This window comes from Doryrhamphus excisus, chromosome 13 (genome assembly GCF_030265055.1).
Source record: "Doryrhamphus excisus isolate RoL2022-K1 chromosome 13, RoL_Dexc_1.0, whole genome shotgun sequence".
Taxonomy (NCBI): Eukaryota; Metazoa; Chordata; class Actinopteri; order Syngnathiformes; family Syngnathidae; genus Doryrhamphus; species Doryrhamphus excisus.
In genome coordinates this window covers 371,684-389,790 of record NC_080478.1, presented here as the reverse complement: position 1 = coordinate 389,790, position 18,107 = coordinate 371,684, and the positions used below count along the sequence as shown (strand labels likewise).

General features: G+C 51.7%; 55 non-coding genes and 24 pseudogenes across 55 annotated transcripts; all 79 read left to right on the top strand.

Moving 5' to 3' along the window:
- Positions 1-32: 32 nt before the first annotated feature.
- Positions 33-151, top strand: LOC131099999 (5S ribosomal RNA). The gene has a single exon (XR_009118769.1). It is a non-coding gene; the product is annotated as a 5S ribosomal RNA (ribosomal RNA).
- A 113-nt stretch (positions 152-264) lies between these two features.
- LOC131099724 (5S ribosomal RNA) lies at positions 265-393 on the top strand (annotated as a pseudogene).
- Positions 394-505: 112 nt separating this feature from the next.
- LOC131097528 (5S ribosomal RNA) lies at positions 506-624 on the top strand. The gene has a single exon (XR_009116428.1). It is a non-coding gene; the product is annotated as a 5S ribosomal RNA (ribosomal RNA).
- A 112-nt stretch (positions 625-736) lies between these two features.
- LOC131142747 (5S ribosomal RNA) lies at positions 737-855 on the top strand. The gene has a single exon (XR_009132814.1). It is a non-coding gene; the product is annotated as a 5S ribosomal RNA (ribosomal RNA).
- A 112-nt stretch (positions 856-967) lies between these two features.
- LOC131143074 (5S ribosomal RNA) lies at positions 968-1,086 on the top strand. The gene has a single exon (XR_009133129.1). It is a non-coding gene; the product is annotated as a 5S ribosomal RNA (ribosomal RNA).
- A 112-nt stretch (positions 1,087-1,198) lies between these two features.
- On the top strand, positions 1,199-1,317 carry LOC131099119 (5S ribosomal RNA). Its single transcript, XR_009117957.1, has one exon. It is a non-coding gene; the product is annotated as a 5S ribosomal RNA (ribosomal RNA).
- Positions 1,318-1,429: 112 nt separating this feature from the next.
- Positions 1,430-1,548, top strand: LOC131099558 (5S ribosomal RNA). The gene has a single exon (XR_009118383.1). It is a non-coding gene; the product is annotated as a 5S ribosomal RNA (ribosomal RNA).
- Positions 1,549-1,660: 112 nt separating this feature from the next.
- LOC131098559 (5S ribosomal RNA) lies at positions 1,661-1,779 on the top strand. The gene has a single exon (XR_009117426.1). It is a non-coding gene; the product is annotated as a 5S ribosomal RNA (ribosomal RNA).
- A 112-nt stretch (positions 1,780-1,891) lies between these two features.
- On the top strand, positions 1,892-2,000 carry LOC131141201 (5S ribosomal RNA; annotated as a pseudogene).
- A 112-nt stretch (positions 2,001-2,112) lies between these two features.
- On the top strand, positions 2,113-2,231 carry LOC131099684 (5S ribosomal RNA). Its single transcript, XR_009118502.1, has one exon. It is a non-coding gene; the product is annotated as a 5S ribosomal RNA (ribosomal RNA).
- A 112-nt stretch (positions 2,232-2,343) lies between these two features.
- Positions 2,344-2,462, top strand: LOC131097721 (5S ribosomal RNA). The gene has a single exon (XR_009116615.1). It is a non-coding gene; the product is annotated as a 5S ribosomal RNA (ribosomal RNA).
- Positions 2,463-2,574: 112 nt separating this feature from the next.
- Positions 2,575-2,683, top strand: LOC131141108 (5S ribosomal RNA; annotated as a pseudogene).
- A 112-nt stretch (positions 2,684-2,795) lies between these two features.
- On the top strand, positions 2,796-2,914 carry LOC131099393 (5S ribosomal RNA). The gene has a single exon (XR_009118227.1). It is a non-coding gene; the product is annotated as a 5S ribosomal RNA (ribosomal RNA).
- Positions 2,915-3,026: 112 nt separating this feature from the next.
- LOC131143017 (5S ribosomal RNA) lies at positions 3,027-3,145 on the top strand. Its single transcript, XR_009133073.1, has one exon. It is a non-coding gene; the product is annotated as a 5S ribosomal RNA (ribosomal RNA).
- A 112-nt stretch (positions 3,146-3,257) lies between these two features.
- LOC131142128 (5S ribosomal RNA) lies at positions 3,258-3,366 on the top strand (annotated as a pseudogene).
- Positions 3,367-3,478: 112 nt separating this feature from the next.
- LOC131097650 (5S ribosomal RNA) lies at positions 3,479-3,597 on the top strand. Its single transcript, XR_009116547.1, has one exon. It is a non-coding gene; the product is annotated as a 5S ribosomal RNA (ribosomal RNA).
- A 112-nt stretch (positions 3,598-3,709) lies between these two features.
- Positions 3,710-3,818, top strand: LOC131142041 (5S ribosomal RNA; annotated as a pseudogene).
- Positions 3,819-3,930: 112 nt separating this feature from the next.
- LOC131099464 (5S ribosomal RNA) lies at positions 3,931-4,049 on the top strand. The gene has a single exon (XR_009118297.1). It is a non-coding gene; the product is annotated as a 5S ribosomal RNA (ribosomal RNA).
- A 112-nt stretch (positions 4,050-4,161) lies between these two features.
- LOC131100112 (5S ribosomal RNA) lies at positions 4,162-4,280 on the top strand. Its single transcript, XR_009118878.1, has one exon. It is a non-coding gene; the product is annotated as a 5S ribosomal RNA (ribosomal RNA).
- Positions 4,281-4,392: 112 nt separating this feature from the next.
- Positions 4,393-4,501, top strand: LOC131100444 (5S ribosomal RNA; annotated as a pseudogene).
- A 112-nt stretch (positions 4,502-4,613) lies between these two features.
- Positions 4,614-4,732, top strand: LOC131098428 (5S ribosomal RNA). Its single transcript, XR_009117301.1, has one exon. It is a non-coding gene; the product is annotated as a 5S ribosomal RNA (ribosomal RNA).
- Positions 4,733-4,845: 113 nt separating this feature from the next.
- LOC131143363 (5S ribosomal RNA) lies at positions 4,846-4,964 on the top strand. Its single transcript, XR_009133412.1, has one exon. It is a non-coding gene; the product is annotated as a 5S ribosomal RNA (ribosomal RNA).
- A 112-nt stretch (positions 4,965-5,076) lies between these two features.
- Positions 5,077-5,185, top strand: LOC131142367 (5S ribosomal RNA; annotated as a pseudogene).
- Positions 5,186-5,297: 112 nt separating this feature from the next.
- LOC131097720 (5S ribosomal RNA) lies at positions 5,298-5,416 on the top strand. Its single transcript, XR_009116614.1, has one exon. It is a non-coding gene; the product is annotated as a 5S ribosomal RNA (ribosomal RNA).
- A 112-nt stretch (positions 5,417-5,528) lies between these two features.
- On the top strand, positions 5,529-5,637 carry LOC131141107 (5S ribosomal RNA; annotated as a pseudogene).
- A 112-nt stretch (positions 5,638-5,749) lies between these two features.
- Positions 5,750-5,868, top strand: LOC131097526 (5S ribosomal RNA). The gene has a single exon (XR_009116427.1). It is a non-coding gene; the product is annotated as a 5S ribosomal RNA (ribosomal RNA).
- Positions 5,869-5,980: 112 nt separating this feature from the next.
- On the top strand, positions 5,981-6,099 carry LOC131142746 (5S ribosomal RNA). Its single transcript, XR_009132813.1, has one exon. It is a non-coding gene; the product is annotated as a 5S ribosomal RNA (ribosomal RNA).
- A 112-nt stretch (positions 6,100-6,211) lies between these two features.
- LOC131142980 (5S ribosomal RNA) lies at positions 6,212-6,330 on the top strand. Its single transcript, XR_009133038.1, has one exon. It is a non-coding gene; the product is annotated as a 5S ribosomal RNA (ribosomal RNA).
- A 112-nt stretch (positions 6,331-6,442) lies between these two features.
- Positions 6,443-6,551, top strand: LOC131142080 (5S ribosomal RNA; annotated as a pseudogene).
- Positions 6,552-6,663: 112 nt separating this feature from the next.
- LOC131099998 (5S ribosomal RNA) lies at positions 6,664-6,782 on the top strand. The gene has a single exon (XR_009118768.1). It is a non-coding gene; the product is annotated as a 5S ribosomal RNA (ribosomal RNA).
- Positions 6,783-6,895: 113 nt separating this feature from the next.
- On the top strand, positions 6,896-7,024 carry LOC131099768 (5S ribosomal RNA; annotated as a pseudogene).
- A 112-nt stretch (positions 7,025-7,136) lies between these two features.
- Positions 7,137-7,255, top strand: LOC131142745 (5S ribosomal RNA). The gene has a single exon (XR_009132812.1). It is a non-coding gene; the product is annotated as a 5S ribosomal RNA (ribosomal RNA).
- A 112-nt stretch (positions 7,256-7,367) lies between these two features.
- LOC131142649 (5S ribosomal RNA) lies at positions 7,368-7,486 on the top strand. Its single transcript, XR_009132721.1, has one exon. It is a non-coding gene; the product is annotated as a 5S ribosomal RNA (ribosomal RNA).
- A 112-nt stretch (positions 7,487-7,598) lies between these two features.
- LOC131099118 (5S ribosomal RNA) lies at positions 7,599-7,717 on the top strand. The gene has a single exon (XR_009117956.1). It is a non-coding gene; the product is annotated as a 5S ribosomal RNA (ribosomal RNA).
- Positions 7,718-7,829: 112 nt separating this feature from the next.
- On the top strand, positions 7,830-7,948 carry LOC131099557 (5S ribosomal RNA). The gene has a single exon (XR_009118382.1). It is a non-coding gene; the product is annotated as a 5S ribosomal RNA (ribosomal RNA).
- Positions 7,949-8,060: 112 nt separating this feature from the next.
- On the top strand, positions 8,061-8,179 carry LOC131098558 (5S ribosomal RNA). The gene has a single exon (XR_009117425.1). It is a non-coding gene; the product is annotated as a 5S ribosomal RNA (ribosomal RNA).
- A 112-nt stretch (positions 8,180-8,291) lies between these two features.
- Positions 8,292-8,400, top strand: LOC131141199 (5S ribosomal RNA; annotated as a pseudogene).
- A 112-nt stretch (positions 8,401-8,512) lies between these two features.
- Positions 8,513-8,631, top strand: LOC131099309 (5S ribosomal RNA). Its single transcript, XR_009118144.1, has one exon. It is a non-coding gene; the product is annotated as a 5S ribosomal RNA (ribosomal RNA).
- Positions 8,632-8,743: 112 nt separating this feature from the next.
- On the top strand, positions 8,744-8,862 carry LOC131097719 (5S ribosomal RNA). The gene has a single exon (XR_009116613.1). It is a non-coding gene; the product is annotated as a 5S ribosomal RNA (ribosomal RNA).
- Positions 8,863-8,974: 112 nt separating this feature from the next.
- Positions 8,975-9,083, top strand: LOC131141106 (5S ribosomal RNA; annotated as a pseudogene).
- Positions 9,084-9,195: 112 nt separating this feature from the next.
- LOC131097416 (5S ribosomal RNA) lies at positions 9,196-9,314 on the top strand. Its single transcript, XR_009116323.1, has one exon. It is a non-coding gene; the product is annotated as a 5S ribosomal RNA (ribosomal RNA).
- A 112-nt stretch (positions 9,315-9,426) lies between these two features.
- Positions 9,427-9,535, top strand: LOC131100909 (5S ribosomal RNA; annotated as a pseudogene).
- Positions 9,536-9,647: 112 nt separating this feature from the next.
- Positions 9,648-9,766, top strand: LOC131099997 (5S ribosomal RNA). Its single transcript, XR_009118767.1, has one exon. It is a non-coding gene; the product is annotated as a 5S ribosomal RNA (ribosomal RNA).
- Positions 9,767-9,879: 113 nt separating this feature from the next.
- On the top strand, positions 9,880-10,008 carry LOC131099723 (5S ribosomal RNA; annotated as a pseudogene).
- Positions 10,009-10,120: 112 nt separating this feature from the next.
- LOC131097524 (5S ribosomal RNA) lies at positions 10,121-10,239 on the top strand. Its single transcript, XR_009116425.1, has one exon. It is a non-coding gene; the product is annotated as a 5S ribosomal RNA (ribosomal RNA).
- A 112-nt stretch (positions 10,240-10,351) lies between these two features.
- Positions 10,352-10,470, top strand: LOC131142744 (5S ribosomal RNA). The gene has a single exon (XR_009132811.1). It is a non-coding gene; the product is annotated as a 5S ribosomal RNA (ribosomal RNA).
- A 112-nt stretch (positions 10,471-10,582) lies between these two features.
- LOC131143072 (5S ribosomal RNA) lies at positions 10,583-10,701 on the top strand. Its single transcript, XR_009133127.1, has one exon. It is a non-coding gene; the product is annotated as a 5S ribosomal RNA (ribosomal RNA).
- Positions 10,702-10,813: 112 nt separating this feature from the next.
- LOC131099117 (5S ribosomal RNA) lies at positions 10,814-10,932 on the top strand. Its single transcript, XR_009117955.1, has one exon. It is a non-coding gene; the product is annotated as a 5S ribosomal RNA (ribosomal RNA).
- A 112-nt stretch (positions 10,933-11,044) lies between these two features.
- LOC131099555 (5S ribosomal RNA) lies at positions 11,045-11,163 on the top strand. The gene has a single exon (XR_009118380.1). It is a non-coding gene; the product is annotated as a 5S ribosomal RNA (ribosomal RNA).
- Positions 11,164-11,275: 112 nt separating this feature from the next.
- LOC131098557 (5S ribosomal RNA) lies at positions 11,276-11,394 on the top strand. Its single transcript, XR_009117424.1, has one exon. It is a non-coding gene; the product is annotated as a 5S ribosomal RNA (ribosomal RNA).
- A 112-nt stretch (positions 11,395-11,506) lies between these two features.
- Positions 11,507-11,615, top strand: LOC131141198 (5S ribosomal RNA; annotated as a pseudogene).
- Positions 11,616-11,727: 112 nt separating this feature from the next.
- Positions 11,728-11,846, top strand: LOC131099308 (5S ribosomal RNA). The gene has a single exon (XR_009118143.1). It is a non-coding gene; the product is annotated as a 5S ribosomal RNA (ribosomal RNA).
- A 112-nt stretch (positions 11,847-11,958) lies between these two features.
- Positions 11,959-12,077, top strand: LOC131097718 (5S ribosomal RNA). The gene has a single exon (XR_009116612.1). It is a non-coding gene; the product is annotated as a 5S ribosomal RNA (ribosomal RNA).
- Positions 12,078-12,189: 112 nt separating this feature from the next.
- Positions 12,190-12,298, top strand: LOC131141105 (5S ribosomal RNA; annotated as a pseudogene).
- Positions 12,299-12,410: 112 nt separating this feature from the next.
- Positions 12,411-12,529, top strand: LOC131099391 (5S ribosomal RNA). Its single transcript, XR_009118225.1, has one exon. It is a non-coding gene; the product is annotated as a 5S ribosomal RNA (ribosomal RNA).
- Positions 12,530-12,641: 112 nt separating this feature from the next.
- LOC131143016 (5S ribosomal RNA) lies at positions 12,642-12,760 on the top strand. Its single transcript, XR_009133072.1, has one exon. It is a non-coding gene; the product is annotated as a 5S ribosomal RNA (ribosomal RNA).
- Positions 12,761-12,872: 112 nt separating this feature from the next.
- Positions 12,873-12,981, top strand: LOC131142127 (5S ribosomal RNA; annotated as a pseudogene).
- A 112-nt stretch (positions 12,982-13,093) lies between these two features.
- Positions 13,094-13,202, top strand: LOC131141892 (5S ribosomal RNA; annotated as a pseudogene).
- A 112-nt stretch (positions 13,203-13,314) lies between these two features.
- Positions 13,315-13,423, top strand: LOC131142040 (5S ribosomal RNA; annotated as a pseudogene).
- Positions 13,424-13,535: 112 nt separating this feature from the next.
- LOC131097200 (5S ribosomal RNA) lies at positions 13,536-13,654 on the top strand. The gene has a single exon (XR_009116112.1). It is a non-coding gene; the product is annotated as a 5S ribosomal RNA (ribosomal RNA).
- A 112-nt stretch (positions 13,655-13,766) lies between these two features.
- Positions 13,767-13,885, top strand: LOC131100111 (5S ribosomal RNA). The gene has a single exon (XR_009118877.1). It is a non-coding gene; the product is annotated as a 5S ribosomal RNA (ribosomal RNA).
- Positions 13,886-13,997: 112 nt separating this feature from the next.
- On the top strand, positions 13,998-14,106 carry LOC131100443 (5S ribosomal RNA; annotated as a pseudogene).
- Positions 14,107-14,218: 112 nt separating this feature from the next.
- LOC131098426 (5S ribosomal RNA) lies at positions 14,219-14,337 on the top strand. Its single transcript, XR_009117300.1, has one exon. It is a non-coding gene; the product is annotated as a 5S ribosomal RNA (ribosomal RNA).
- Positions 14,338-14,450: 113 nt separating this feature from the next.
- LOC131143362 (5S ribosomal RNA) lies at positions 14,451-14,569 on the top strand. Its single transcript, XR_009133411.1, has one exon. It is a non-coding gene; the product is annotated as a 5S ribosomal RNA (ribosomal RNA).
- A 112-nt stretch (positions 14,570-14,681) lies between these two features.
- LOC131142366 (5S ribosomal RNA) lies at positions 14,682-14,790 on the top strand (annotated as a pseudogene).
- A 112-nt stretch (positions 14,791-14,902) lies between these two features.
- LOC131097717 (5S ribosomal RNA) lies at positions 14,903-15,021 on the top strand. Its single transcript, XR_009116611.1, has one exon. It is a non-coding gene; the product is annotated as a 5S ribosomal RNA (ribosomal RNA).
- Positions 15,022-15,133: 112 nt separating this feature from the next.
- LOC131141103 (5S ribosomal RNA) lies at positions 15,134-15,242 on the top strand (annotated as a pseudogene).
- A 112-nt stretch (positions 15,243-15,354) lies between these two features.
- Positions 15,355-15,473, top strand: LOC131097415 (5S ribosomal RNA). Its single transcript, XR_009116322.1, has one exon. It is a non-coding gene; the product is annotated as a 5S ribosomal RNA (ribosomal RNA).
- A 112-nt stretch (positions 15,474-15,585) lies between these two features.
- LOC131143360 (5S ribosomal RNA) lies at positions 15,586-15,704 on the top strand. The gene has a single exon (XR_009133409.1). It is a non-coding gene; the product is annotated as a 5S ribosomal RNA (ribosomal RNA).
- Positions 15,705-15,816: 112 nt separating this feature from the next.
- On the top strand, positions 15,817-15,925 carry LOC131141248 (5S ribosomal RNA; annotated as a pseudogene).
- A 112-nt stretch (positions 15,926-16,037) lies between these two features.
- LOC131142968 (5S ribosomal RNA) lies at positions 16,038-16,156 on the top strand. The gene has a single exon (XR_009133027.1). It is a non-coding gene; the product is annotated as a 5S ribosomal RNA (ribosomal RNA).
- A 112-nt stretch (positions 16,157-16,268) lies between these two features.
- Positions 16,269-16,387, top strand: LOC131141023 (5S ribosomal RNA). The gene has a single exon (XR_009132490.1). It is a non-coding gene; the product is annotated as a 5S ribosomal RNA (ribosomal RNA).
- A 112-nt stretch (positions 16,388-16,499) lies between these two features.
- On the top strand, positions 16,500-16,618 carry LOC131097523 (5S ribosomal RNA). Its single transcript, XR_009116424.1, has one exon. It is a non-coding gene; the product is annotated as a 5S ribosomal RNA (ribosomal RNA).
- Positions 16,619-16,730: 112 nt separating this feature from the next.
- On the top strand, positions 16,731-16,849 carry LOC131142743 (5S ribosomal RNA). Its single transcript, XR_009132810.1, has one exon. It is a non-coding gene; the product is annotated as a 5S ribosomal RNA (ribosomal RNA).
- Positions 16,850-16,961: 112 nt separating this feature from the next.
- LOC131142648 (5S ribosomal RNA) lies at positions 16,962-17,080 on the top strand. The gene has a single exon (XR_009132720.1). It is a non-coding gene; the product is annotated as a 5S ribosomal RNA (ribosomal RNA).
- A 112-nt stretch (positions 17,081-17,192) lies between these two features.
- Positions 17,193-17,311, top strand: LOC131098801 (5S ribosomal RNA). Its single transcript, XR_009117656.1, has one exon. It is a non-coding gene; the product is annotated as a 5S ribosomal RNA (ribosomal RNA).
- Positions 17,312-17,423: 112 nt separating this feature from the next.
- Positions 17,424-17,542, top strand: LOC131099996 (5S ribosomal RNA). Its single transcript, XR_009118766.1, has one exon. It is a non-coding gene; the product is annotated as a 5S ribosomal RNA (ribosomal RNA).
- Positions 17,543-17,655: 113 nt separating this feature from the next.
- LOC131099722 (5S ribosomal RNA) lies at positions 17,656-17,784 on the top strand (annotated as a pseudogene).
- Positions 17,785-17,896: 112 nt separating this feature from the next.
- Positions 17,897-18,015, top strand: LOC131097522 (5S ribosomal RNA). The gene has a single exon (XR_009116423.1). It is a non-coding gene; the product is annotated as a 5S ribosomal RNA (ribosomal RNA).
- The last annotated feature ends 92 nt before the right edge of the window (positions 18,016-18,107 follow it).

The window sequence follows — 18,107 nt, the reverse complement described above, 5'->3', positions numbered from 1 at the left end:
CTTCAAATAGGATCTTTTCAGTTGACCTGGCAGCTTACGGCCATACTACCCTGAAAACGCCAGATCTCGTCCGATCTTGGAAGCTGAGCAGGGGCGGGCCTGGTTAGTACTTGGATGGGAGACCGCCTGGGAATACCAGGTGCTGTAAGCTTTTTTATGGTTTCTGCTCTTGCCTGACAGCAGAGGGCGCTGTTTGACACTTTTTGCTGGAGTCTAGTTTGGCCTGCGTCACCTTCAAATAGGATCTTTTCAGTTGACCTGGCAGTTTACAGCCATACTACCCTGAAAACGCCCGATCTCGTCCGATCTCGTCCGATCTCGGAAGCTAAGCAGGGGCGGGCCTGGTTAGTACTTGGATGGGAGACCGCCTGGGAATACCAGGTGCTGTAAGCTTTTTATGGTTTCTGCTCTTGCCTGACAGCAGAGGGCGCTGTTTTACACTTTTTGCTGGAGTCTAGTTTGGCCTGCGTCGCCTTCAAATAAGATTTTTTCAGTTGCCCTTAAAGCTTACGGCCATACTACCCCGAAAACGCCCGATCTCGTCCGATCTCGGAAGCTAAGCAGGGGCTGGCCTGGTTAGTACTTGGATGGGAGACCGCCTGGGAATACCAGGTGCTGTAAGCTTTTTATGGTTTCTGCTCTTGCCTGACAGCAGAGGGCGCTGTTTGACACTTTTTGCTGGAGTCTAGTTTGGCCTGCGTCGCCTTCAAATAAGATTTTTTCAGTTGCCCTTAAAGCTTACGGCCATACTACCCTGAAAACGCCCGATCTCGTCCGATCTCGGAAGCAAAGCAGGGGCGGGCCTGGTTAGTACTTGGATGGGAGACCGCCTGGGAATACCAGGTGCTGTAAGCTTTTTATGGTTTCTGCTCTTGCCTGACAGCAGAGGGCGCTGTTTGACACTTTTTGCTGGAGTCTAGTTTGGCCTGCGTCGCCTTCAAATAAGATTTTTTCAGTTGCCCTTTAAGCTTACGGCCATACTACCCTGAAAACGCCCGATCTCGTCCGATCTCGGAAGCTAAGCAGGGGCTGGCCTGGTTAGTACTTGGATGGGAGACCGCCTGGGAATACCAGGTGCTGTGAGCTTTTTATGGTTTCTGCTCTTGCCTGACAGCAGAGGGCGCTGTTTGACACTTTTTGCTGGAGTTTAGTTTGGCCTGCGTCGCCTTCAAATAGGATCTTTTCAGTTGCCTTGGCAGCTTACAGCCATACTACCCTGAAAACGCCCGATCTCATCCGATCTCGGAAGCTAAGCAGGGGCGGGCCTGGTTAGTACTTGGATGGGAAACCGCCTAGGAATACCAGGTGCTCTAAGCTTTTTATGGTTTCTGCTTTTGCCTGAAAGCAGAGGGCGCTGTTTGACACTTTTTGCTGGAGTCTAGTTTGGCCTGCGTCGCCTTCAAATAGGATCTTTTCAGTTGCCCTGGCAGCTTACGGCCATACTACCCTGAAAACGCCCGATATCGTCCGATCTCGGAAGCTAAGCAGGGGCGGGCCTGGTTAGTACTTGGATGAGAGACCGCCTGGGAATACCAGGTGCTGTAAGCCTTTTATGGTTTCGGCTCTTGCCTGACAGCAGAGGGCGCTGTTTGACACTTTTTGCTGGAGTCTAGTTTGGCCTGCGTCGCCTTCAAATAGGATCTTTTCAGTTGATCTGGCAGCTTACGGTCATACTACCCTGAAAATGCCCGATCTCGTCCGATCTCGTAAGCTAAACAGGGGTGGGCCTGGTTAGTACTTGGATGGGAGACCGCCTGGGAATACCAGGTGCTGTAAGCCTTTTATGGTTTCTGCTCTTGCCTGACAGCAGAGGGCGCTGTTTGACACTTTTTGCTGGAGTCTAGTTTGGCCTGCGTCACCTTCAAATAGGATCTTTTCAGTTCACCTGGCAGCTTACGGCCATACTACCCTGAAAAAGCCCGATCTCGGAAGCTAAGCAGGGGCGGGCCTGGTTAGTACTTGGATGGGAGACCGCCTGGGAATACCAGGTGCTGTAAGCTTTTTATGGTTTCTGCTCTTGCCTGACAGCAAAGGGCGCTGTTTGACACTTTTTGCCAGAGTCTAGTTTGGCCTGCGTCGCCTTCAAATAGGATCTTTTCAGTTGATCTGGCAGCTTACGGCCATACTATCCTGAAAAAGCCCGATCTCGTCCGATCTCGGAAGCTAAGCGGGGGCGGGCCTGGTTAGTACTTGGATGGGAGACCGCCTGGAAATACCAGGTGCTGTAAGCTTTATATGGTTTCTGCTCTTGCCTGACAGCAGAGGGCGCTGTTTGACACTTTTTGCTGGAGTCTAGTTTGGCCTGCGTCGCCTTCAAATAGGATCTTTTCAGTTGATCTGGCAGCTTACGGTCATACTACCCTGAAAACGCCCGATCTCGTCCGATCTCGTAAGCTAAACAGGGGTGGGCCTGGTTAGTACTTGGATGGGAGACCGCCTGGGAATACCAGGTGCTGTAAGCCTTTTATGGTTTCTGCTCATGCCTGACAGCAGAGGGCGCTGTTTGACACTTTTTGCTGGAGTCTAGTTTGGCCTGCGTCGCCTTCAAATAGGATCTTTTCAGTTGACCTGGCAGCTTACGGCCATACTACCCTGAAAACGCCCGATCTCGGAAGCTAAGCAGGGGCGGGCCTGGTTAGTACTTGGATGGGAGACCGCCTGGGAATACCAGGTGCTATAAGCTTTTTATGGTTTCTGCTCTTGCCTGACAGCAAAGGGCGCTGTTTGACACTTTTTGCCAGAGTCTAGTTTGGCCTGCGTCACCTTCAAATAGGATCTTTTCAGTTGACCTGGCAGCTTACGGCCATACTACCCTGAAAACGCCCGATCTCGTCTGATCTCGGAAACTAAGCAGGGGCGGGCCTGGTTAGTACTTGGATGGGAGACCGCCTGGGAATACCAGGTCCTGTAAGCTTTTTATGGTTTCTGCTCTTGCCTGACAGCAGAGGGCGCTGTTTGACACTTTTTGCTGGAGTCTAGTTTGGCCTGCGTCACCTTCAAATAGGATCTTTTCAGGTGACCTGGCAGCTTACGGCCATACTACCCTTAAAACGCCTGATCTCGTCCGATCTCGGAAGCTAAGCAGGGGAGGGCCTGGTTAGTACTTGGATGGGAGACCGCCTGGGAATACCAGGTGCTGTAAGCTTTTTATGGTTTCTGCTCTTGCCTGACAGCAGAGGGCGCTGTTTGACACTTTTTGCTGGAGTCTAGTTTGGCCTGCGTCACCTTCAAATAGGATCTTTTCAGTTCACCTGGCAGCTTACGGCCATACTACCCTGAAATCGCCCGATCTCGGAAGCTAAGCAGGGGCGGGCCTGGGTAGTACTTGGATGGGAGACAGCCTGGGAATACCAGGTGCTGTAAGCTTTTTATGGTTTCTGCTCTTGCCTGACAGCAAAGGGCGCTGTTTGACACTTTTTGCCAGAGTCTAGTTTGGCCTGCGTCGCCTTCAAATAGGATCTTTTCAGTTGATCTTGCAGCTTACGGCCATACTATCCTGAAAAAGCCCGATCTCGTCCGATCTCGGAAGCTAAGCAGGGGCGGGCCTGGTTAGTACTTGGATGGGAGACCGCCTGGGAATACCAGGTGCTGTAAGCCTTTTATGGTTTCTGCTCATGCCTGACAGCAGAGGGCGCTGTTTGACACTTTTTGCTGGAGTCTAGTTTGGCCTGCGTCGCCTTCAAATAGGATCTTTTCAGTTGACCTGGCAGCTTACGGCCAAACTACCCTGAAAACGCCCGATCTCGGACGCTAAGCAGGGGCGGGCCTGGTTAGTACTTGGATGGGAGACCGTCTGGGAATACCAGGTGCTGTAAGCTTTTTATGGTTTCTGCTCTTGCCTGACAGCAAAGGGCGCTGTTTGACACTTTTTGCCAGCGTCTAGTTTGGCCTGCGTCACCTTCAAATAGGATCTTTTCAGTTGACCTGGCAGCTTACGGCCATACTACCCTGAAAACGCCCGCTCTCGTCAGATCTCGGAAGCTAAGCAGGGGCGGGCCTGGTTAGTACTTGGATGGGAGACCGCCTGGGAATACCAGGTGCTGAAAGCTTTTTATGGTTTCTGCTCTTGCCTGACAGCAGAGGGCGCTGTTTGACACTTTTTGCTGGAGTCTAGTTTGGCCTGCGTCACCTTCAAATAGGATCTTTTCAGTTGACCTGGCAGCTTACGGACATACTACCCTTAAAACGCCTGATCTCGTCCGATCTCGGAAGGTAAGCAGGGGCTGGCCTGGTTAGTACTTGGATGGGAGACCGCCTGGGAATACCAGGTGCTGTAAGCTTTTTATGGTTTCTGCTCTTGCCTGACAGCAGAGGGCGCTGTTTGACACTTTTTGCTGGAGTCTAGTTTGGCCTGCGTCACCTTCAAATAGGATCTTTTCATTTCACCTGGCAGCTTACGGCCATACTACCCTGAAAACGCCCGATCTCGGAAGCTAAGCAGGGGCGGGCCTGGTTAGTACTTGGATGGGAGACCGCCTGGGAATACCAGGTGCTGTAAGCTTTTTATGGTTTCTGCTCTTGCCTGACAGCAAAGGGCGCTGTTTGACACTTTTTGCCAGAGTCTAGTTTGGCCTGCGTCACCTTCAAATAGGATCTTTTCAGTTGACCTGGCAGCTTACGGCCATACTACCCTGAAAACGCCAGATCTCGTCCGATCTTGGAAGCTAAGCAGGGGCGGGCCTGGTTAGTACTTGGATGGGAGACCGCCTGGGAATACCAGGTGCTGTAAGCTTTTTTATGGTTTCTGCTCTTGCCTGACAGCAGAGGGCGCTGTTTGACACTTTTTGCTGGAGTCTAGTTTGGCCTGCGTCACCTTCAAATAGGATCTTTTCAGTTGACCTGGCAGCTTACGGCCATACTACCCTTAAAACGCCTGATCTCGTCCGATCTCGGAAGCTAAGCAGGGGCGGGCCTGGTTAGTACTTGGATGGGAGACCGCCTGGGAATACCAGGTGCTGTAAGCTTTTGATGGTTTCTGCTCTTGCCTGACAGCAAAGGGCGCTGTTTGACACTTTTTGCCAGAGTCTAGTTTGGCCTGCGTCGCCTTCAAATAGGATCTTTTCAGTTGATCTTGCAGCTTACGGCCATACTATCCTGAAAAAGCCCGATCTCGGAAGCTAAGCAGGGGCGGGCCTGGTTAGTACTTGGATGGGAGACCGCCTGGGAATACCAGGTGCTGTAAGATTTATATGGTTTCTGCTCTTGCCTGACAGCAGAGGGCGCTGTTTGACACTTTTTGCTGGAGTCTAGTTTGGCCTGCGTCGCCTTCAAATAGGATCTTTTCAGTTGATCTGGCAGCTTACGGTCATACTACCCTGAAAACGCCCGATCTCGTCCGATCTCGTAAGCTAAACAGGGGTGGGCCTGGTTAGTACTTGGATGGGAGACCGCCTGGGAATACCAGGTGCTGTAAGCCTTTTATGGTTTCTGCTCATGCCTGACAGCAGAGGGCGCTGTTTGACACTTTTTGCTGGAGTCTAGTTTGGCCTGCGTCGCCTTCAAATAGGATCTTTTCAGTTGACCTGGCAGCTTACGGCCATACTACCCTGAAAACGCCCGATCTCGGAAGCTAAGCAGGGGCGGGCCTGGTTAGTACTTGGATGGGAGACCGCCTGGGAATACCAGGTGCTATAAGCTTTTTATGGTTTCTGCTCTTGCCTGACAGCAAAGGGCGCTGTTTGACACTTTTTGCCAGAGTCTAGTTTGGCCTGCGTCACCTTCAAATAGGATCTTTTCAGTTGCCCTTAAAGCTTACGGCCATACTACCCCGAAAACGCCCGATCTCGTCCGATCTCGGAAGCTAAGCAGGGGCTGGCCTGGTTAGTACTTGGATGGGAGACCGCCTGGGAATACCAGGTGCTGTAAGCTTTTTATGGTTTCTGCTCTTGCCTGACAGCAGAGGGCGCTGTTTGACACTTTTTGCTGGAGTCTAGTTTGGCCTGCGTCGCCTTCAAATAAGATTTTTTCAGTTGCCCTTAAAGCTTACGGCCATACTACCCTGAAAACGCCCGATCTCGTCCGATCTCGGAAGCAAAGCAGGGGCGGGCCTGGTTAGTACTTGGATGGGAGACCGCCTGGGAATACCAGGTGCTGTAAGCTTTTTATGGTTTCTGCTCTTGCCTGACAGCAGAGGGCGCTGTTTGACACTTTTTGCTGGAGTCTAGTTTGGCCTGCGTCGCCTTCAAATAAGATTTTTTCAGTTGCCCTTTAAGCTTACGGCCATACTACCCTGAAAACGCCCGATCTCGTCCGATCTCGGAAGCTAAGCAGGGGCGGGCCTGGTTAGTACTTGGATGGGAGACCGCCTGGGAATACCAGGTGCTGTAAGCTTTTTATGGTTTCTGCTCTTGCCTGACAGCAGAGGGCGCTGTTTGACACTTTTTGCTGGAGTCTAGTTTGGCCTGCGTCACCTTCAAATAGGATCTTTTCAGTTCACCTGGCAGCTTACGGCCATACTACCCTGAAAACGCCCGATCTCGGAAGCTAAGCAGGGGCGGGCCTGGTTAGTACTTGGATCGGAGACCGCCTGGGAATACCAGGTGCTGTAAGCTTTTTATGGTTTCTGCTCTTGCCTGACAGCAAAGGGCCCTGTTTGACACTTTTTGCCAGAGTCTAGTTTGGCCTGCGTCACCTTCAAATAGGATCTTTTCAGTTGACCTGGCAGCTTACGGCCATACTACCCTGAAAACGCCAGATCTCGTCCGATCTTGGAAGCTGAGCAGGGGCGGGCCTGGTTAGTACTTGGATGGGAGACCGCCTGGGAATACCAGGTGCTGTAAGCTTTTTTATGGTTTCTGCTCTTGCCTGACAGCAGAGGGCGCTGTTTCACACTTTTTGCTGGAGTCCAGTTTGGCCTGCGTCACCTTCAAATAGGATCTTTTCAGTTGACCTGGCAGTTTACAGCCATACTACCCTGAAAACGCCCGATCTCGTCCAATCTCGTCCGATCTCGGAAGCTAAGCAGGGGCGGGCCTGGTTAGTACTTGGATGGGAGACCGCCTGGGAATACCAGGTGCTGTAAGCTTTTTATGGTTTCTGCTCTTGCCTGACAGCAGAGGGCGCTGTTTGACACTTTTTGCTGGAGTCTAGTTTGGCCTGCGTCGCCTTCAAATAAGATTTTTTCAGTTGCCCTTAAAGCTTACGGCCATACTACCCTGAAAACGCCCGATCTCGTCCGATCTCGGAAGCAAAGCAGGGGCGGGCCTGGTTAGTACTTGGATGGGAGACCGCCTGGGAATACCAGGTGCTGTAAGCTTTTTATGGTTTCTGCTCTTGCCTGACAGCAGAGGGCGCTGTTTGACACTTTTTGCTGGAGTCTAGTTTGGCCTGCGTCGCCTTCAAATAAGATTTTTTCAGTTGCCCTTTAAGCTTACGGCCATACTACCCTGAAAACGCCCGATCTCGTCCGATCTCGGAAGCTAAGCAGGGGCTGGCCTGGTTAGTACTTGGATGGGAGACCGCCTGGGAATACCAGGTGCTGTAAGCTTTTTATGGTTTCTGCTCTTGCCTGACAGCAGAGGGCGCTGTTTGACACTTTTTGCTGGAGTTTAGTTTGGCCTGCGTCGCCTTCAAATAGGATCTTTTCAGTTGCCTTGGCAGCTTACAGCCATACTACCCTGAAAACGCCCGATCTCATCCGATCTCGGAAGCTAAGCAGGGGCGGGCCTGGTTAGTACTTGGATGGGAAACCGCCTAGGAATACCAGGTGCTCTAAGCTTTTTATGGTTTCTGCTTTTGCCTGAAAGCAGAGGGCGCTGTTTGACACTTTTTGTTGGAGTCTAGTTTGGCCTGCGTCGCCTTCAAATAGGATCTTTTCAGTTGCCCTGGCAGCTTACGGCCATACTACCCTGAAAACGCCCGATATCGTCCGATCTCGGAAGCTAAGCAGGGGCGGGCCTGGTTAGTACTTGGATGAGAGACCGCCTGGGAATACCAGGTGCTGTAAGCCTTTTATGGTTTCGGCTCTTGCCTGACAGCAGAGGGCGCTGTTTGACACTTTTTGCTGGAGTCTAGTTTGGCCTGCGTCGCCTTCAAATAGGATCTTTTCAGTTGATCTGGCAGCTTACGGTCATACTACCCTGAAAATGCCCGATCTCGTCCGATCTCGTAAGCTAAACAGGGGTGGGCCTGGTTAGTACTTGGATGGGAGACCGCCTGGGAATACCAGGTGCTGTAAGCCTTTTATGGTTTCTGCTCTTGCCTGACAGCAGAGGGCGCTGTTTGACACTTTTTGCTGGAGTCTAGTTTGGCCTGCGTCACCTTCAAATAGGATCTTTTCAGTTCACCTGGCAGCTTACGGCCATACTACCCTGAAAAAGCCCGATCTCGGAAGCTAAGCAGGGGCGGGCCTGGTTAGTACTTGGATGGGAGACCGCCTGGGAATACCAGGTGCTGTAAGCTTTTTATGGTTTCTGCTCTTGCCTGACAGCAAAGGGCGCTGTTTGACACTTTTTGCCAGAGTCTAGTTTGGCCTGCGTCGCCTTCAAATAGGATCTTTTCAGTTGATCTGGCAGCTTACGGCCATACTATCCTGAAAAAGCCCGATCTCGTCCGATCTCGGAAGCTAAGCAGGGGCGGGCCTGGTTAGTACTTGGATGGGAGACCGCCTGGAAATACCAGGTGCTGTAAGCTTTATATGGTTTCTGCTCTTGCCTGACAGCAGAGGGCGCTGTTTGACACTTTTTGCTGGAGTCTAGTTTGGCCTGCGTCGCCTTCAAATAGGATCTTTTCAGTTGATCTGGCAGCTTACGGTCATACTACCCTGAAAACGCCCGATCTCGTCCGATCTCGTAAGCTAAACAGGGGTGGGCCTGGTTAGTACTTGGATGGGAGACCGCCTGGGAATACCAGGTGCTGTAAGCCTTTTATGGTTTCTGCTCATGCCTGACAGCAGAGGGCGCTGTTTGACACTTTTTGCTGGAGTCTAGTTTGGCCTGCGTCGCCTTCAAATAGGATCTTTTCAGTTGACCTGGCAGCTTACGGCCATACTACCCTGAAAACGCCCGATCTCGGAAGCTAAGCAGGGGCGGGCCTGGTTAGTACTTGGATGGGAGACCGCCTGGGAATACCAGGTGCTATAAGCTTTTTATGGTTTCTGCTCTTGCCTGACAGCAAAGGACGCTGTTTGACACTTTTTGCCAGAGTCTAGTTTGGCCTGCGTCACCTTCAAATAGGATCTTTTCAGTTGACCTGGCAGCTTACGGCCATACTACCCTGAAAACGCCCGATCTCGTCTGATCTCGGAAACTAAGCAGGGGCGGGCCTGGTTAGTACTTGGATGGGAGACCGCCTGGGAATACCAGGTGCTGTAAGCTTTTTATGGTTTCTGCTCTTGCCTGACAGCAGAGGGCGCTGTTTGACACTTTTTGCTGGAGTCTAGTTTGGCCTGCGTCACCTTCAAATAGGATCTTTTCAGTTCACCTGGCAGCTTACGGCCATACTACCCTGAAAACGCCCGATCTCGGAAGCTAAGCAGGGGCGGGCCTGGTTAGTACTTGGATGGGAGACCGCCTGGGAACACCAGGTGCTGTAAGCTTTTTATGGTTTCTGCTCTTGCCTGACAGCAAAGGGCGCTGTTTGACACTTTTTGCCAGAGTCTAGTTTGGCCTGCGTCACCTTCAAATAGGATCTTTTCAGTTGACCTGGCAGCTTACGGCCATACTACCCTGAAAACGCCAGATCTCGTCCGATCTTGGAAGCTGAGCAGGGGCGGGCCTGGTTAGTACTTGGATGGGAGACCGCCTGGGAATACCAGGTGCTGTAAGCTTTTTTATGGTTTCTGCTCTTGCCTGACAGCAGAGGGCGCTGTTTGACACTTTTTGCTGGAGTCTAGTTTGGCCTGCGTCACCTTCAAATAGGATCTTTTCAGTTGACCTGGCAGTTTACAGCCATACTACCCTGAAAACGCCCGATCTCGTCCGATCTCGTCCGATCTCGGAAGCTAAGCAGGGGCGGGCCTGGTTAGTACTTGGATGGGAGACCGCCTGGGAATACCAGGTGCTGTAAGCTTTTTATGGTTTCTGCTCTTGCCTGACAGCAGAGGGCGCTGTTTTACACTTTTTGCTGGAGTCTAGTTTGGCCTGCGTCGCCTTCAAATAAGATTTTTTCAGTTGCCCTTAAAGCTTACGGCCATACTACCCCGAAAACGCCCGATCTCGTCCGATCTCGGAAGCTAAGCAGGGGCTGGCCTGGTTAGTACTTGGATGGGAGACCGCCTGGGAATACCAGGTGCTGTAAGCTTTTTATGGTTTCTGCTCTTGCCTGACAGCAGAGGGCGCTGTTTGACACTTTTTGCTGGAGTCTAGTTTGGCCTGCGTCGCCTTCAAATAAGATTTTTTCAGTTGCCCTTAAAGCTTACGGCCATACTACCCTGAAAACGCCCGATCTCGTCCGATCTCGGAAGCAAAGCAGGGGCGGGCCTGGTTAGTACTTGGATGGGAGACCGCCTGGGAATACCAGGTGCTGTAAGCTTTTTATGGTTTCTGCTCTTGCCTGACAGCAGAGGGCGCTGTTTGACACTTTTTGCTGGAGTCTAGTTTGGCCTGCGTCGCCTTCAAATAAGATTTTTTCAGTTGCCCTTTAAGCTTACGGCCATACTACCCTGAAAACGCCCGATCTCGTCCGATCTCGGAAGCTAAGCAGGGGCTGGCCTGGTTAGTACTTGGATGGGAGACCGCCTGGGAATACCAGGTGCTGTGAGCTTTTTATGGTTTCTGCTCTTGCCTGACAGCAGAGGGCGCTGTTTGACACTTTTTGCTGGAGTTTAGTTTGGCCTGCGTCGCCTTCAAATAGGATCTTTTCAGTTGCCTTGGCAGCTTACAGCCATACTACCCTGAAAACGCCCGATCTCATCCGATCTCGGAAGCTAAGCAGGGGCGGGCCTGGTTAGTACTTGGATGGGAAACCGCCTAGGAATACCAGGTGCTCTAAGCTTTTTATGGTTTCTGCTTTTGCCTGAAAGCAGAGGGCGCTGTTTGACACTTTTTGCTGGAGTCTAGTTTGGCCTGCGTCGCCTTCAAATAGGATCTTTTCAGTTGCCCTGGCAGCTTACGGCCATACTACCCTGAAAACGCCCGATATCGTCCGATCTCGGAAGCTAAGCAGGGGCGGGCCTGGTTAGTACTTGGATGAGAGACCGCCTGGGAATACCAGGTGCTGTAAGCCTTTTATGGTTTCGGCTCTTGCCTGACAGCAGAGGGCGCTGTTTGACACTTTTTGCTGGAGTCTAGTTTGGCCTGCGTCGCCTTCAAATAGGATCTTTTCAGTTGATCTGGCAGCTTACGGTCATACTACCCTGAAAATGCCCGATCTCGTCCGATCTCGTAAGCTAAACAGGGGTGGGCCTGGTTAGTACTTGGATGGGAGACCGCCTGGGAATACCAGGTGCTGTAAGCCTTTTATGGTTTCTGCTCTTGCCTGACAGCAGAGGGCGCTGTTTGACACTTTTTGCTGGAGTCTAGTTTGGCCTGCGTCACCTTCAAATAGGATCTTTTCAGTTCACCTGGCAGCTTACGGCCATACTACCCTGAAAAAGCCCGATCTCGGAAGCTAAGCAGGGGCGGGCCTGGTTAGTACTTGGATGGGAGACCGCCTGGGAATACCAGGTGCTGTAAGCTTTTTATGGTTTCTGCTCTTGCCTGACAGCAAAGGGCGCTGTTTGACACTTTTTGCCAGAGTCTAGTTTGGCCTGCGTCGCCTTCAAATAGGATCTTTTCAGTTGATCTGGCAGCTTACGGCCATACTATCCTGAAAAAGCCCGATCTCGTCCGATCTCGGAAGCTAAGCAGGGGCGGGCCTGGTTAGTACTTGGATGGGAGACCGCCTGGAAATACCAGGTGCTGTAAGCTTTATATGGTTTCTGCTCTTGCCTGACAGCAGAGGGCGCTGTTTGACACTTTTTGCTGGAGTCTAGTTTGGCCTGCGTCGCCTTCAAATAGGATCTTTTCAGTTGATCTGGCAGCTTACGGTCATACTACCCTGAAAACGCCCGATCTCGTCCGATCTCGTAAGCTAAACAGGGGTGGGCCTGGTTAGTACTTGGATGGGAGACCGCCTGGGAATACCAGGTGCTGTAAGCCTTTTATGGTTTCTGCTCATGCCTGACAGCAGAGGGCGCTGTTTGACACTTTTTGCTGGAGTCTAGTTTGGCCTGCGTCGCCTTCAAATAGGATCTTTTCAGTTGACCTGGCAGCTTACGGCCATACTACCCTGAAAACGCCCGATCTCGGAAGCTAAGCAGGGGCGGGCCTGGTTAGTACTTGGATGGGAGACCGCCTGGGAATACCAGGTGCTATAAGCTTTTTATGGTTTCTGCTCTTGCCTGACAGCAAAGGGCGCTGTTTGACACTTTTTGCCAGAGTCTAGTTTGGCCTGCGTCACCTTCAAATAGGATCTTTTCAGTTGACCTGGCAGCTTACGGCCATACTACCCTGAAAACGCCCGATCTCGTCTGATCTCGGAAACTAAGCAGGGGCGGGCCTGGTTAGTACTTGGATGGGAGACCGCCTGGGAATACCAGGTCCTGTAAGCTTTTTATGGTTTCTGCTCTTGCCTGACAGCAGAGGGCGCTGTTTGACACTTTTTGCTGGAGTCTAGTTTGGCCTGCGTCACCTTCAAATAGGATCTTTTCAGGTGACCTGGCAGCTTACGGCCATACTACCCTTAAAACGCCTGATCTCGTCCGATCTCGGAAGCTAAGCAGGGGAGGGCCTGGTTAGTACTTGGATGGGAGACCGCCTGGGAATACCAGGTGCTGTAAGCTTTTTATGGTTTCTGCTCTTGCCTGACAGCAGAGGGCGCTGTTTGACACTTTTTGCTGGAGTCTAGTTTGGCCTGCGTCACCTTCAAATAGGATCTTTTCAGTTGACCTGGCAGCTTACGGCCATACTACCCTGAAATCGCCCGATCTCGGAAGCTAAGCAGGGGCGGGCCTGGGTAGTACTTGGATGGGAGACAGCCTGGGAATACCAGGTGCTGTAAGCTTTTTATGGTTTCTGCTCTTGCCTGACAGCAAAGGGCGCTGTTTGACACTTTTTGCCAGAGTCTAGTTTGGCCTGCGTCGCCTTCAAATAGGATCTTTTCAGTTGATCTTGCAGCTTACGGCCATACTATCCTGAAAAAGCCCGATCTCGGAAGCTAAGCAGGGGCGGGCCTGGTTAGTACTTGGATGGGAGACCGCCTGGGAATACCAGGTGCTGTAAGCCTTTTATGGTTTCTGCTCATGCCTGACAGCAGAGGGCGCTGTTTGACACTTTTTGCTGGAGTCTAGTTTGGCCTGCGTCGCCTTCAAATAGGATCTTTTCAGTTGACCTGGCAGCTTACGGCCAAACTACCCTGAAAACGCCCGATCTCGGACGCTAAGCAGGGGCGGGCCTGGTTAGTACTTGGATGGGAGACCGTCTGGGAATACCAGGTGCTGTAAGCTTTTTATGGTTTCTGCTCTTGCCTGACAGCAAAGGGCGCTGTTTGACACTTTTTGCCAGCGTCTAGTTTGGCCTGCGTCACCTTCAAATAGGATCTTTTCAGTTGACCTGGCAGCTTACGGCCATACTACCCTGAAAACGCCCGATCTCGTCAGATCTCGGAAGCTAAGCAGGGGCGGGCCTGGTTAGTACTTGGATGGGAGACCGCCTGGGAATACCAGGTGCTGAAAGCTTTTTATGGTTTCTGCTCTTGCCTGACAGCAGAGGGCGCTGTTTGACACTTTTTGCTGGAGTCTAGTTTGGCCTGCGTCACCTTCAAATAGGATCTTTTCAGTTGACCTGGCAGCTTACGGACATACTACCCTTAAAACGCCTGATCTCGTCCGATCTCGGAAGGTAAGCAGGGGCTGGCCTGGTTAGTACTTGGATGGGAGACCGCCTGGGAATACCAGGTGCTGTAAGCTTTTTATGGTTTCTGCTCTTGCCTGACAGCAGAGGGCGCTGTTTGACACTTTTTGCTGGAGTCTAGTTTGGCCTGCGTCACCTTCAAATAGGATCTTTTCATTTCACCTGGCAGCTTACGGCCATACTACCCTGAAAACGCCCGATCTCGGAAGCTAAGCAGGGGCGGGCCTGGTTAGTACTTGGATGGGAGACCGCCTGGGAATACCAGGTGCTGTAAGCTTTTTATGGTTTCTGCTCTTGCCTGACAGCAAAGGGCGCTGTTTGACACTTTTTGCCAGAGTCTAGTTTGGCCTGCGTCACCTTCAAATAGGATCTTTTCAGTTGACCTGGCAGCTTACGGCCATACTACCCTGAAAACGCCAGATCTCGTCCGATCTTGGAAGCTAAGCAGGGGCGGGCCTGGTTAGTACTTGGATGGGAGACCGCCTGGGAATACCAGGTGCTGTAAGCTTTTTTATGGTTTCTGCTCTTGCCTGACAGCAGAGGGCGCTGTTTGACACTTTTTGCTGGAGTCTAGTTTGGCCTGCGTCACCTTCAAATAGGATCTTTTCAGTTGACCTGGCAGCTTACGGCCATACTACCCTTAAAACGCCTGATCTCGTCCGATCTCGGAAGCTAAGCAGGGGCGGGCCTGGTTAGTACTTGGATGGGAGACCGCCTGGGAATACCAGGTGCTGTAAGCTTTTGATGGTTTCTGCTCTTGCCTGACAGCAAAGGGCGCTGTTTGACACTTTTTGCCAGAGTCTAGTTTGGCCTGCGTCGCCTTCAAATAGGATCTTTTCAGTTGATCTTGCAGCTTACGGCCATACTATCCTGAAAAAGCCCGATCTCGGAAGCTAAGCAGGGGCGGGCCTGGTTAGTACTTGGATGGGAGACCGCCTGGGAATACCAGGTGCTGTAAGATTTATATGGTTTCTGCTCTTGCCTGACAGCAGAGGGCGCTGTTTGACACTTTTTGCTGGAGTCTAGTTTGGCCTGCGTCGCCTTCAAATAGGATCTTTTCAGTTGATCTGGCAGCTTACGGTCATACTACCCTGAAAACGCCCGATCTCGTCCGATCTCGTAAGCTAAACAGGGGTGGGCCTGGTTAGTACTTGGATGGGAGACCGCCTGGGAATACCAGGTGCTGTAAGCCTTTTATGGTTTCTGCTCATGCCTGACAGCAGAGGGCGCTGTTTGACACTTTTTGCTGGAGTCTAGTTTGGCCTGCGTCGCCTTCAAATAGGATCTTTTCAGTTGACCTGGCAGCTTACGGCCATACTACCCTGAAAACGCCCGATCTCGGAAGCTAAGCAGGGGCGGGCCTGGTTAGTACTTGGATGGGAGACCGCCTGGGAATACCAGGTGCTATAAGCTTTTTATGGTTTCTGCTCTTGCCTGACAGCAAAGGGCGCTGTTTGACACTTTTTGCCAGAGTCTAGTTTGGCCTGCGTCACCTTCAAATAGGATCTTTTCAGTTGACCTGGCAGCTTACGGCCATACTACCCTGAAAACGCCCGATCTCGTCTGATCTCGGAAACTAAGCAGGGGCGGGCCTGGTTAGTACTTGGATGGGAGACCGCCTGGGAATACCAGGTGCTGTAAGCTTTTTATGGTTTCTGCTCTTGCCTGACAGCAGAGGGCGCTGTTTGACACTTTTTGCTGGAGTCTAGTTTGGCCTGCGTCACCTTCAAATAGGATCTTTTCAGGTGACCTGGCAGCTTACGGCCATACTACCCTTAAAACGCCTGATCTCGTCCGATCTCGGAAGCTAAGCAGGGGCGGGCCTGGTTAGTACTTGGATGGGAGACCGCCTGGGAATACCAGGTGCTGTAAGCTTTTTATGGTTTCTGCTCTTGCCTGACAGCAGAGGGCGCTGTTTGACACTTTTTGCTGGAGTCTAGTTTGGCCTGCGTCACCTTCAAATAGGATCTTTTCAGTTCACCTGGCAGCTTACGGCCATACTACCCTGAAAACGCCCGATCTCGGAAGCTAAGAAGGGGCGGGCCTGGTTAGTACTTGGATGGGAGACCGCCTGGGAATACCAGGTGCTGTAAGCTTTTTATGGTTTCTGCTCTTGCCTGACAGCAAAGGGCGCTGTTTGACAATTTTTGCCAGAGTCTAGTTTGGCCTGCGTCGCCTTCAAATAGGATCTTTTCAGTTGACCTGGCAGCTTACGGCCATACTACCCTGAAAACGCCCGATCTCGTCCGATCTCGGAAGCTAAGCAGGGGCGGGCCTGGTTAGTACTTGGATGGGAGACCGCCTGGGAATACCAGGTGCTGTAAGCTTTTTATGGTTTCTGCTCTTGCCTGACAGCAAAGGGCGCTGTTTGACACTTTTTGTCAGAGTCTAGTTTGGCCTGCGTCACCTTCAAATAGGATCTTTTCAGTTGATCTGGCAGTTTACAGCCATACTACCCTGAAAACGCCCGATCTCGTCCGATCTCGGAAGCTAAGCAGGGGCGGGCCTGGTTAGTACTTGGATGGGAGACCGCCTGGGAATACCAGGTGCTGTAAGCTTTTTATGGTTTCTGCTCTTGCCTGACAGCAGAGGGCGCTGTTTGACACTTTTTGCTGGAGTCTAGTTTGGCCTGCGTCGCCTTCAAATAAGATTTTTTCAGTTGCCCTTAAAGCTTACGGCCATACTACCCCGAAAACGCCCGATCTCGTCCGATCTCGGAAGCTAAGCAGGGGCTGGCCTGGTTAGTACTTGGATGGGAGACCGCCTGGGAATACCAGGTGCTGTAAGCTTTTTATGGTTTCTGCTCTTGCCTGACAGCAGAGGGCGCTGTTTGACACTTTTTGCTGGAGTCTAGTTTGGCCTGCGTCGCCTTCAAATAAGATTTTTTCAGTTGCCCTTAAAGCTTACGGCCATACTACCCTGAAAACGCCCGATCTCGTCCGATCTCGGAAGCAAAGCAGGGGCGGGCCTGGTTAGTACTTGGATGGGAGACCGCCTGGGAATACCAGGTGCTGTAAGCTTTTTATGGTTTCTGCTCTTGCCTGACAGCAGAGGGCGCTGTTTGACACTTTTTGCTGGAGTCTAGTTTGGCCTGCGTTGCCTTCAAATAAGATTTTTTCAGTTGCCCTTTAAGCTTACGGCCATACTACCCTGAAAACGCCCGATCTCGTCCGATCTCGGAAGCTAAGCAGGGGCTGGCCTGGTTAGTACTTGGATGGGAGACCGCCTGGGAATACCAGGTGCTGTAAGCTTTTTATGGTTTCTGCTCTTGCCTGACAGCAGAGGGCGCTGTTTGACACTTTTTGCTGGAGTTTAGTTTGGCCTGCGTCGCCTTCAAATAGGATCTTTTCAGTTGCCTTGGCAGCTTACAGCCATACTACCCTGAAAACGCCCGATCTCATCCGATCTCGGAAGCTAAGCAGGGGCGGGCCTGGTTAGTACTTGGATGGGAGACCGCCTGGGAATACCAGGTGCTGTAAGCTTTTTATGGTTTCTGCTCTTGCCTGACAGCAAAGGGCGCTGTTTGACACTTTTTGCCAGAGTCTAGTTTGGCCTGCGTCACCTTCAAATAGGATCTTTTCAGTTGACCTGGCAGCTTACGGCCATACTACCCTGAAAACGCCAGATCTCGTCCGATCTTGGAAGCTGAGCAGGGGCGGGCCTGGTTAGTACTTGGATGGGAGACCGCCTGGGAATACCAGGTGCTGTAAGCTTTTTTATGGTTTCTGCTCTTGCCTGACAGCAGAGGGCGCTGTTTGACACTTTTTGCTGGAGTCTAGTTTGGCCTGCGTCACCTTCAAATAGGATCTTTTCAGTTGACCTGGCAGTTTACAGCCATACTACCCTGAAAACGCCCGATCTCGTCCGATCTCGTCCGATCTCGGAAGCTAAGCAGGGGCGGGCCTGGTTAGTACTTGGATGGGAGACCGCCTGGGAATACCAGGTGCTGTAAGCTTTTTATGGTTTCTGCTCTTGCCTGACAGCAGAGGGCGCTGTTTTACACTTTTTGCTGGAGTCTAGTTTGGCCTGCGTCGCCTTCAAATAAGATTTTTTCAGTTGCCCTTAAAGCTTACGGCCATACTACCCCGAAAACGCCCGATCTCGTCCGATCTCGGAAGCTAAGCAGGGGCTGGCCTGGTTAGTACTTGGATGGGAGACCGCCTGGGAATACCAGGTGCTGTAAGCTTTTTATGGTTTCTGCTCTTGCCTGACAGCAGAGGGCGCTGTTTGACACTTTTTGCTGGAGTCTAGTTTGGCCTGCGTCGCCTTCAAATAAGA